Source organism: Macrobrachium rosenbergii, chromosome 8 (genome assembly GCF_040412425.1).
Source record: "Macrobrachium rosenbergii isolate ZJJX-2024 chromosome 8, ASM4041242v1, whole genome shotgun sequence".
NCBI lineage: Eukaryota > Metazoa > Arthropoda > Malacostraca > Decapoda > Palaemonidae > Macrobrachium > Macrobrachium rosenbergii.
The window spans coordinates 60,129,464-60,141,397 of NC_089748.1; positions in this window are offsets into that span (position 1 = coordinate 60,129,464).

Genomic DNA, 11,934 nt, shown 5'->3' on the forward strand with positions numbered 1-11,934 from the left:
AAAGGAAGAGCTTGCATAGTATATGGAGTGCAAGAAGTAATAAGGTAAAAAGGTGAAGTACGCGGAGTAGTAGATCTGTCAACGTATGTGAAAGGTTTGATCAGAGTATTATCAGGTGGTATGGTCGGATGTGCTAGAAAAGAGGAGGATAGGAAGACATAGAAAGCAACGAATAAATGTTTGACGGAATTAATGGAAATTGAGAGCTACATAGCCAGGATATTTGAGTATTCATACATTATAAAAATGAATAGTGCCTTGACTTCATGGGTTTTGACCCACTGCTGATAAGACTTCAGCAGTGTATGAATGTGGCGGTGATGTTTGTAGTTTTTTTTATTATTATTATTTCTCCTTCTCCTTTATCACAGAAATGGGTTTCCCAAATTTCTGATCAAGCCACACTAGCTTGGGATTTGTGTTGAGCTAAGCCGTAAATGATGTGCCTTGTAGTCATCTGTTTAGTGTTGCAATCCGGCCGAAAAGAGGCATGGTAAACATCAATATACAAAAGCTTAGGAGAATCAGAAGGATGATAACTTTTAATCGCCCTTCAAAGTTAAAAAGGGTTAGGCAAAGGCATTTTGTCAGGTTTCATACCGTTTACAATATGTAGTGGTTTCACTTATCTCAGGGCAGCCATGAACTTCAAATCCTACCTTTTGTACTCGTTTTCAAGTAAAGTGCTAAGTGGTAATCTTAATGCAGATTTCTGCGTCCACGGTAGTGCCAGTCTGCATGAATAGGACGTTGAGGAAGGGAGTTTCCATTTGTAACTGAACTCGCTGGTCTAATAGAGGATGCTGCATTGTTTGAATGTCTACTGGAGTTGATTGGTATTCCGTTTCCCATCCACCTTGATTATAGTGAAATCAATCAACATTGGCAGGCATTCGGGGAATTCAGCATCCTCCGTTGCGCATTGCATTTAGCGCTGGACTGTGATTTCCCCTCTTCGGTGTCCTAGTAACACAATGTAGTACTAGCCTGGTAACAAAAGTCTAACAAAGATTGCCATCAATGCATGAGTGCATCTCCCTTAGTCATATGATCACATGACTAAAGGTCATTTCTCCCATGGCACACTGCCCTTAATTAACTTATCAAGGGTACCAAAGAGCTTAGTAATAATAATTATTCCAATAAAAAGACATTAATAAAAAAAAACCGAGGAGACCCGTGAACGGTGATAAAACCCTTTCACGCCCCCAACGAGATATGACACTACCAATTATGCTCTGTTATTGATTGTACTACATTTAAGTAATAAGAATTTTCAGGAGAAACAAGCCCTAGAAGACATTTTCACTAGACAAAGCCGACTTTCCAAACCTGGACCCAACCTTTAAGCTTGTAATTTATTAAAATTGCCAGAACATGTGGTGTCTCACCTGATTTTCAATACCCTGTCTGTGATGGCTCAGCAATTACAATGGCGTAACCCCAATTACAATGGTGTAATGTTTTCAAAAAGTTATCATTCCATGACGAAGGAGGTTTCATTAAAAAGGCTCCATGAGGACGTTCATAATGTTATTGCAACCAAGTAGAACCTCAAATATGCCCCAAAAATCACAGATAGTGCCACTGATCACCGCTCCCTCGCATTCTCAAAGCTCTGACTATCCTGAAGCTCAGTACCTTCTTCCCAGTAGGAAAGTAGTGCCGTCAGTGCACCTAGTGCGGTGCACCGTAGTGATTACTTACGGTTCTTTGCAGCGTGACTTCGGCCCCTAGTTGCGACCTCTTTTGTTTCTTTTACTCTACCTCCTTTCATATTTTCTTTCTTCCATCTTACTGTCCACCCTCTCCTAACAGTTGATTCATAGTGCAACTGCGAGGTTTTCCTCCTGTTACACCTTCAAACCTTTTGCTGTCAATATCCGTTTCAGCGCTGAATGACTTCATTGGTCCCAGTGCTTGGCCTTTAGCCTAAACTCTATATCCAATTCAATTCAGTTCAATCCTTCTAAATCCTCTTTCTTCTCCCTTCGTCAGAAATCGTAAAAAGAGTGTCATCGGAGAGGCCTATTATAGGATGTGCCAAGAATAAATCCCCTTGCCGCACGGAGCTCGACTGCCCACGTCCCAATTATCGCCAATCCTTTGAGCTCGGGAACAGCAATCAACCCAGATTGTCTCTCTTACTGGGCGAGTTGGGGCGGTAGTGGTGGGGTGGGGTACTGGTGTGGTGGCAGGGGTCGCCATTTGTCTGCGAAAAGCGAAATGGAGGTTGGAAGGAGGCCGATCATTTGTTTTTCGCTGGGTCGAAGCAATATATGAATGAGTATTGGTATCATAAGTTCTAATAAAAGTGACGGATGTGATCAGGCAACGCTTAGTTTAATCAGATTATTTTTGCGTTTGTTGTTTTTTCTTTATCACTTCGACCCTTCCCATTTGCGCAGTCTCTTTTCCTTTTCGTCAGTTAATGTTTATTTCAATTCGTTAACAGATTAAAACTCATCTCTACGTTACTGTGATTATTGATTGATAATGTTGCCATTAAATTGGTGAAAACAAACAACACACACACAGAATTTTATTTATCTCTATAGGTGGAAAATAAATTAAATCGCTTACAGTATTCATCTTGATACATAAAATTAAGACTTTGCTACATCCTCGGAAAATGATCTATTTCACAAGAGCTTACAGCTGTTCAAAAAAAAAAAAAAAAACACAAACTGCCATCTCCTCACTGTATCATATCCAGGTGCTAGAAACATCTTCTTTTTGGCCCAAACTTCTTGAGAAATATCGGGAATCTTTAATATAAAAGAAAGTATTAACGATAATTTACTGTCTAATAAACAGAAAGTTTAGCTGCAAGGAATTCCGATATAATAAAAAACTCGATATTTACGCGACACTGAGTAAATGGAACTGATTTAAAAAGTTTTCTTTACAGAAAACCAAAAAGTTGAGCGTCAGCATAACAGATTACAAATTAGAGAATATGTGAATTTTAAAAAATCTCATTTAGATTTTGCTCAAACGTAAAGAATACTCGTCCAGACGGCGAAATATATTTATAGGCTAAACATAGTGCTTTATAAATCTCATTCTTTGATCGATTTTACATAAATTTCAGCCATGCTAAAGGCTACCGAATTTTCTGTTAAATGAGACTGAACAGGTTTTTGTGGCTATTAGATAAAATATTACAAATATGAAAACGTATAAAACAGATAAGAAAACCCCAGAGAGAGTATGAACATCCGAAAAATTGTTTACGAAATCTTCCGTAAATTCACACAAACAACGACTAGGCAGATAAAAAAATCAATAAAAACAAGTAAAAAATGCGCCGAAGTTTCTTCGGCGCAATCGAGTTTTCTGTACAGCATATAATGCTGCATGAAAATCTCAACCACGGCCCTTGAAACTCTCAGCCGCGGCCCATGAAACTTTGAGCCACGACCCGGTGATGGCCTGTGTTGTTGGCACCTATAGCGGTGCTAGGCGCAAGGTCATGGCTAACTTTACCCTTAAATAAAATAAAAACTACTAAGGCTAGAGGTCTGCAATTTGGTATGTTTGATGATTAGAGGGTGGGTGATCAACATATCAATTTGCAGCCTTCTAGCCTCGGTAGTTTTTCGGATTTGAGAGCGGACAGAAAAAGTGCGGACGGACATACAAATAGCCATCTCAATAGTTTTCTTCTACAGAAAACTAAAACTAGGACACCAGGTTGGAGTTTAATGTTAAATTTAACGTTAATGTACATTGATCCACAACATACCAGTAGAACACGTATATACAGTCACTTGACATTTTGCTTCTTGAATGCATCATATACTGAGTCTGGAGTGGAACCACTGCTCAGTGAAAGTAGTTCTGAGCCCTAAAGTCTTCCATTACCTTTTTTTCACTTTTTCTCTCTAACGTAGGCTTTCGTTTATGGAACAAACTGAATTTGAGAATCATCACACATATATCCCGAGGATAGCAAGGTAAAAGTGGGTATATCATGTTATTGCGTGTGTCTGTGCGCACGCGTATGTGTGAGAGATATGTGAATTTGAATGTCTTCTGATATCTAAATATTACATTTGAATAAAAATACCACTAAAGGAGTATTTCTTGCCGAAGTATCCAATAAGGTACACAAAGCGGGGCAATGGGGTTTGCAACTTTTTTTTTTTTTTTTTTTTTTATTCACGTGCATAACCTCTGTCCTTAGGATAATTTATTCACAATTAAATATCATTTTGAGATCAGTCTGATAGCAAAAAAAAAACATTAATTCACACAATAGACGGGCTTTGAGCAAGATTTTTTTGAGCTCAGTGGTTATTATTAATTAATATTTCATTATAATCGTAAAGTAAAAAGTTGAATAACAACTACATGTCCTTAGGATATTTTATTCGCGATTAAATATCATTTTGAGATCAGTCAGATAGAAATATTTTCCTTAATGTTCCAAAGTATTGCTTCTCTGTGGAGGGGTAGGGATGAATGGACGATTGCACTGTCATAAAATCATTTTGTTGTATACTGAAATGTTTATGTACCCTTCATGCGTGTAGAGGGAAAGAGGTAAAAGAAATATATATATATATAATAGAAAGGAACTGAAAGGGAAGGCTTCTGATATTACATGGCTTTAGAAATCTTTAATTAAGAGCCCGAAGTTCAATTGGGTAGATGATACACGGCTCATACTTTTCATTTCCTCCAATTAGCAGAATGCCACGCAAATGTTTGTGATGGCTTAAATCCTTAGAGAAATGCGTAATTATAACAGAGAATTGCAGCGAGCATTCCATTACCTTGTTGTTGTAACCTCATTAGCTAGTAATCGTATTACCGTGAAAGGTCATTACGAATCGGCAAAACAATTTATGAGTGAGTGTTTAAGGTCAGCGGAATATTGAGTGGGTAGTTTCCTGCGGAATGTTTGGCTGGAGTCCGTGAAAACATATTGTTTGAAGCTTTCGGACCCAAAATTTTCATATTTCTCATTCTTTTCAGTCTGTTTAGAGGCTAGTGGAGACGCAAACCCATAACAATGAACCCACTCAGATGTTTTTGTATCTGGTTCGCGTCTCCCCTGGGCGATGAAAAACTACTGGCCCTGCATCATGATCAGTTACTACTGCAGTGTGGGTTCTGTTGTGGGATGATTGAAACCAGGTCATTCTTTGGAAGCGGTTTTGAATTTGAGGGCTCAATGGCCCCAAGAAAGTTGTGTGCTTATTCCATGTGAATAAGTTTCATCTACTGAAATAATAATAATAATAATAATAATAATAATAATAATAATAATAACTAATAATAATAATAATAATAATAATAATGAAATGGATAGTGGGGTCCGCGGTGGGAAGTTGCGCCCATCAGTCTCATCTTGTTCCTGAAAATTCTTCTTGCCCTGGACCACGAATGAGAACTATTTGCCGTAATGCAACTACCATTGTCCACTTAAACAAAACATTTTTGATTTATAATTAGAAAGATGAATAGGCTTCCACTACGGTATCTTGGTTAACGAAATTTTTCATACGTATTTCAGTAACTTATATAAAAAATGTTTACCCTCTAGCTTCGCCGAATTTAGGGTTTTACATAATGTTTTGATACTGCAAATTATTCTCGCAAACTGGAAGTAAACTTGTGCACCGCCCGTTAGCCTGTCTTCACTGGCTAACTTCTACTGATATTTTCTGATTAGAATGTTTATTTGTTTTTATCATTATGAGAAAAATGAAGTGTTATTTTCCTTTGCTGTTTCCTTCGACGCCGCTGATTTTTTTTAATGAAAATCGTTGTCGTTTTAGTAACACCAGTTATCACCGAAAGCATCATTAAAGAACATAACGTTTATGGGTTATCTCAAGAACATTTTTACTTCAGTCTCCCAAATTTAAGCTCTTTGTCTCTCCCCTTAGGAAGTTATTCTGATATTTCAAAGTTAATACATTCATGTATCTGAATGAATATTTTCACATTTTTTTACTCGTTTTAAATCGGGGACTATTTTGACTGATAACTGCGTGGGCAAGACAACAAAGAGAACGCTGGGCCATCTGTTATTGCTGGATTTATATTTCAATTGCAAGTTCAGGCTCAAGTGTAATCCTGAGATTGTCATGACACGCGTATATGCATGTTTTGAAATGCATACAAGGGCTCTCAGTTCAGTTGTAGCCTTTAAACAGGTAAAATTTATTTACCATCTGGATAAACAATGTTACATGTTTAAAATTTTCGTTAGCTGTACTGTACTTCCGGTTGTAACAGATAATTTTTCATTTATGTCTAGACGCTGAAAATATATAAAAAAACTGTTGAAAGTAGTGAGGGGAGTTAAATAAATGAAAGGAAAGGACTGGAGATTTGTGTAAATATTGGTTGTTACTAATAACAACATTATCTTCATTTGATATACTTAATTATGATATAATGATCAAACCTTTATCTAATAGGACAGAAGCTTAAAGTGATCGTAAGAAGAACAACTGGCCCTAGCTCACTTTTCCCACTCTAACTTTACTTTATGGTTCTCTTGCCCTCCCTGAATACTTGCTGGTGTCTCCCACAAGTTTAATTTTGAACCGTTGGCAGTTTCATTGCGCTGAAGCTCATTCCCGAGCAGAAATGTTCACAGCCTGCATTTCTCTCGATAAATGCAATTATTTTTCAATATTAGTTATTTTTGTCTTTCCATCTGCTTACCATGCGTGGGTTATTATATTCAATGTTATTATTTTATTTTATGCTAATTGCTGCCATGCCAACCTGAGCTGCAGCATAGAGTCCCTCGACATGGCTGAAATATTCTCATGTAAAGTAAACCCCCCCTCCCACTCTCTCTCTCTCTCTCTCTCTCTCTCTCTCTCTCTCTCTCTCTCTCTCTCTCCCTGAATAGCAATGCAGGCAGCCACAACTCCAGCAGATACGATTTATTCAAAACCGTGGAAATTTCTTATACAGAGTTGCGGGTGAGAAAAATTACAATTCAGAATCGCGTTCTTCTCTTGCAGTTTCTCTCACTAAACATGATTTTAGTCGCCTGAAGTTTTGGAATTATGACTCTTACAAATCTCGAGTGAAATGAAAAGTGAGAAATTATGGCTGCGAATTAATATTATTCAATAAGTTCTGTCCTCTTCATTGACTGAAATAATCATCAGGCCTTTAGCATTTCAAAAGGTAGTAATGAGAAATTGATTATACTGTAATAAGATTATTATGGTGCTTTAAGTAAGTTTAGATTTCAACACTGCAAAGGACAATGAATATGTAATTTTACCACAGAATGAGATGTTGATATCTTTGAGCTTAAATGAATCATTTTGTTTTAGTCTCTTACTTAATTTACCGTTGTTGGGAAAACGTATCGTTTATTGATCGTATACAAGGCTTTATCTTCATCGCAGTGAGTATTATAAAAATAAGGAACTTAAGTGTATTTTCTTCCTTTACGAAGTTTTGCCTTAATTCCTAACTTGGATTATCAGTAAATCCTCAAGCCTTGCATTTATCAGGGCCTTATGAGCTTCCGTAAAGTAGCTGACCTGAGATGATATATTAAAGAATGCTGATTCTAAGGATGATACTGGTTGAATACCTATTCTGGAAACACTTGTTTTTTGTTCAGACAGTTTTATCACCTTAAGGGCGATGCCATGTTTTCTCTGAGAATGTTGCTGTAGAATTGGCTCTCTGTATACAACAAGAAAGAACGGACTCTGTCATAATATCAGATTGCAGCGAACCTTTTTGTTATAGCTTGCATTGAGCAAAGCGTTGAAGTTAATTCATTTATGGACATTGGAACTGATAATATGCTTGTGCTGATGTGCTCCTTAACACATATTTTGATCGCCATCTGAGATTTATGACAAACAAAATGATAAGAGTGCTATCCAACAGTTGGATAACAGTTAGACATCGATCAACAAATAGCCATATGTCAGAGGGGGAAAGGAGAGAGTTTACCGCAGTCCCTTCCCTTTTCTCACAGTAGATTGCACATCCAGTTTCCTCCCAGTGTCAGGGGAAGCGGGTGACATTGTTAAGAGAAATGACGATTTTGATAGAGTATGAAACTCTTGAACTTTGGCCTCCCTCCGGGGAACCGCGGCCGATTTAGTTGTCCTGGTGGTCGGAAATCTGTCGAAAAGACGAGAAATGGAAGTCAGTTTTCCTCGTTTTACTTTTTATTTTTGGTTGGGGGGCTTACATTTATGTTTAAGAACTCTTATTATTATTATTATTATTATTATATTATTATTATTATTTTATTATTATTATTAAAATATTTTAAAAGGGAACTGAGCTGATATCAGCTCTCATAGGCTGGCCGTTAAGACACTAACTGAGAGCTAATAAAACAGATAATAAACCTGAATTTTTTCGTATCATATATATTTTTGACACTATATTTTTTTTTATTTTTAGGTATTAAGATAAACTTTTAATTGACACGTTAGTTCTTTTCTTGCGTTTCGTTCTTTGTATATTTTTTTATGAAATTCCTCTCCAGGGGATTAAAGAAATCTTTTCGGGTTTTTTAATGGCTTCCAGGAGAATGCCATTCTTTTTTGTACAAATTATGTTCAATCGAATCAAATAGAAAGTTCATGGAAAATCAAAGAGAATAAAAAAACATTGTTTGATTTGCACTTTCGTTCATAAACCTACCATAAGCGATTGAAGGTGGTGATGTGCAGGGAGTGATGAAAACTTCTGATCGTTTTAGTGAGTCAGAATCCTTGAAATAATTTGCTTGTCCATCGCGATATATAAAGGCGGCTCGTGGTAAAAAAAAAAAAAAAAAAAAAAATTATTTACCATATTGTTTACTGTCCATTTACTTAGAAGGGACACATACCCTAAAGGTCATCATAGAAGTAAAGTATTCACTAGCATAAAGACCTCATCGCATTTCCTTTATCCCAGATTGTGGAGTCGGGAAGAGAAGGAAAAAGACCCAAGAGATCCTGAGACATTAACTTATTATGATAAAGAATTCCCGGGACATCTTAATCACCGCCTTTACTTTGGGGAATAGATGAAGCCAGGCCTCCTGTATGGAGCTTAAAGGTGAACGGCTGGTATTGTATATGAGGAAACACTGACTACTTTCCTTAATGAAACAGTACTGCATAAACAATATACATCAACTGAAGTGACGTTGACGATGACAAGTAAAAATATTGAAAGTAAAGTTACTAGTCTATAGACTTCAATAGTCATTACAAACAGGCTTTGTAATTACTTTGTAAACAGACACACACACACACGACACACACACACACATATATATATATATATATATATATATATATATATATATATATATATATATATATATATATATATATATATATATATATATATATTCTGATTTCAAGAGACACGTTCTTTCTTCTTTATCCATTTATTGTTACATCTTAATGGTATCTTGATACATCTTCAGGCTGAAAAAGCGATGAACTTAAGCATACTGTATATAAACACTAAAGGTATACCATTATATGCTTAAACACCATTAAAGGACAATTCATCGATCAAAAAAAATATGTAAAAAGGTACAGAACAGCGAAAGAAAATGCCAATATATATATATATTATATATATATATATATATATATATATATATATATATATATATATATATATATATATATATATATATATATATATATATATATACATATATTAAAAACTGATTTAAAAACATTACTTACATACCATAGTATGATGTAAGTAAATGGTATACATACATAATACATTTTTAAAATCATCGATGAAGCAATGTATGTTTTAAAATCAGAATGGATTAATGGATTATTGAGCCAGGGTGTGGATGTAAAACGCTGGCTGAAGGTGTTAAATTAGCCGGTTGTTTAGTGTATACGGCAAGGGAAGGAGTTAAATTGTGGGGAATGCGGAAATATGTAGAGACAATGAATATTTAGTGTAGGCGTAAAAACAGATGGTTGTGTATTAAGCAGTGGACTGGTATTGGGAAACAAACAGTTCAACTCGGAAATGTCAGATTATCAGAAGGGAGGAAGACAGAGAAACTTCTGGATAGATGGTGTCAAAGATATATCGGACAACAAAGGCCTCACCATTCAGGAAGCGAGAGAGGTACATGCAAGAGATAACTAACTATATATAGGTCAATGTGTTAAGGGCGTTGGCCATTCCGCTGATGACGCTTCGTGGCGGGTGCAGGAAGCACCAAGTTGTGGAAGCTTTCAAAAACCTGTCAATCATTCATCATCTCTCTCGGTTTAACGAGGCATTGTGTCATTAACACCTACTGCGGAAGTCTTCAATTTATTTGTTGACCTAAACGTGTTTTCTGTGTGTGTGTGTGTTTGAGTGTGCTTGTAGTCGTTTTAATATTCAGAATAATCAAATTCGTCCCTTATGGAATAAGATATCCAATATAGACACCAATCCCATAAAACAATTATACACAAAAACGAGATGATTCTGTTTCCCCAATTTGGCGACACGCAATAGCCATTATTATTATAATATATATCTGTTCTCTCCTGCTCTGTTCCATGATTATTATATTTGAGTAAACGAAAAGAGATCGTTGTTACGGGAGCACGTTTCTAAGAAATATCGAAGCTTAATTAAAACCGTTCAGGCAACCTAGAAAGAAAATAAAGACGAGAAACGGGGATTTATCTCTCAGACAAGCTTTGGGATCACAAGGAAGGATCACTTCTCTTTGTGATTCGGACAACTCAGCATGACATCTCTCTCTCTCTCTCTCTCTCTCTCTCTCTCTCTCTCTCTCTCTCTCTCTCTCTTGGAACTATGTATAAATAAGTTAATGAGGTTATGAGTGCACAGTAATTTCGGTATATACGTGAATATTGTCGTGCAAGGTTTCTGTTACTCAAACTATTTCCTCACTGAGACATTACACTTTACATCCAATCATTATTTATAGAAACAATAGCATTATCGAAATTGATATTTACTGATAACTGTATTCATGAGTCACTAAAAGATATTTATTGTTACTCGTGATATAACTATCCGGATGTGAAGTCTGTTGTTATTGCAGTAACTTCATCCAGAGGAATGCTGAAACCTACAGCTTTCCCAATATTTTCTCTCGATTGAAAGACATAATGTTTATTTTTGTAGATAATATAAGTGTCTTAGAGAGAACGTAGCTTATTTACGCATGTTTTTATGTTGTTTTTGTTTTCTCTCCCTAAATGCTCTAATTTTATATTTTTATTTTTAGGCAGTATTCCCTGATGGCGTTGTATTAATTTTCACTTCTCTGTATTGATATTTTACTTTCTATGTCTAATACGTTCAAGTTATATAAATTATAGAGTAATTTAGCCGATGAAAACCAATAGCTTTCTTTCATATGTATGACTAACAATAACTAGCTCCTTACCCAAATAGGCCACAGCCTGCCTAACTACCCCTAACTGTGCCATCACAACTTTTTAAAGATTATTATGAGATTTATGATTAAATCACGGTTTAAAATACTATAGCAGGTTGAAGGATTTATTGTTATATCCAAGAATTTTTTTAAGAACATGCATCATAAAAAAAAAAAAGTTGCTAGTATGTGGTTAAGCTCATAAGTATGATTGACTTGAAAGTGAGATATTGTTTTAGCACTCAAGATCAATAATTCGTTAGGAATAGCTTATACTTCAAAATGAAAATATATTCTCATTTTGACGGCTGAACAATTCATTGCTCTCTCGCTTATAACTGGGCAAAGGAACAGTCTGTTGCTCGCTATCTAGTGAAGCCACCCAAGTCGTAATTTATTTTCACAGCTTGGAATATATCAAGTAATTCACTTTACTTCCGCAAGTGGGTGCTCCTCCACCCTTGTGCACATCCTTTTGTCTATCCAGAAAATTTTTCTGTTGGTAACCTCAAGGTCTAGAGAATACTTGGGTAACCTATTCT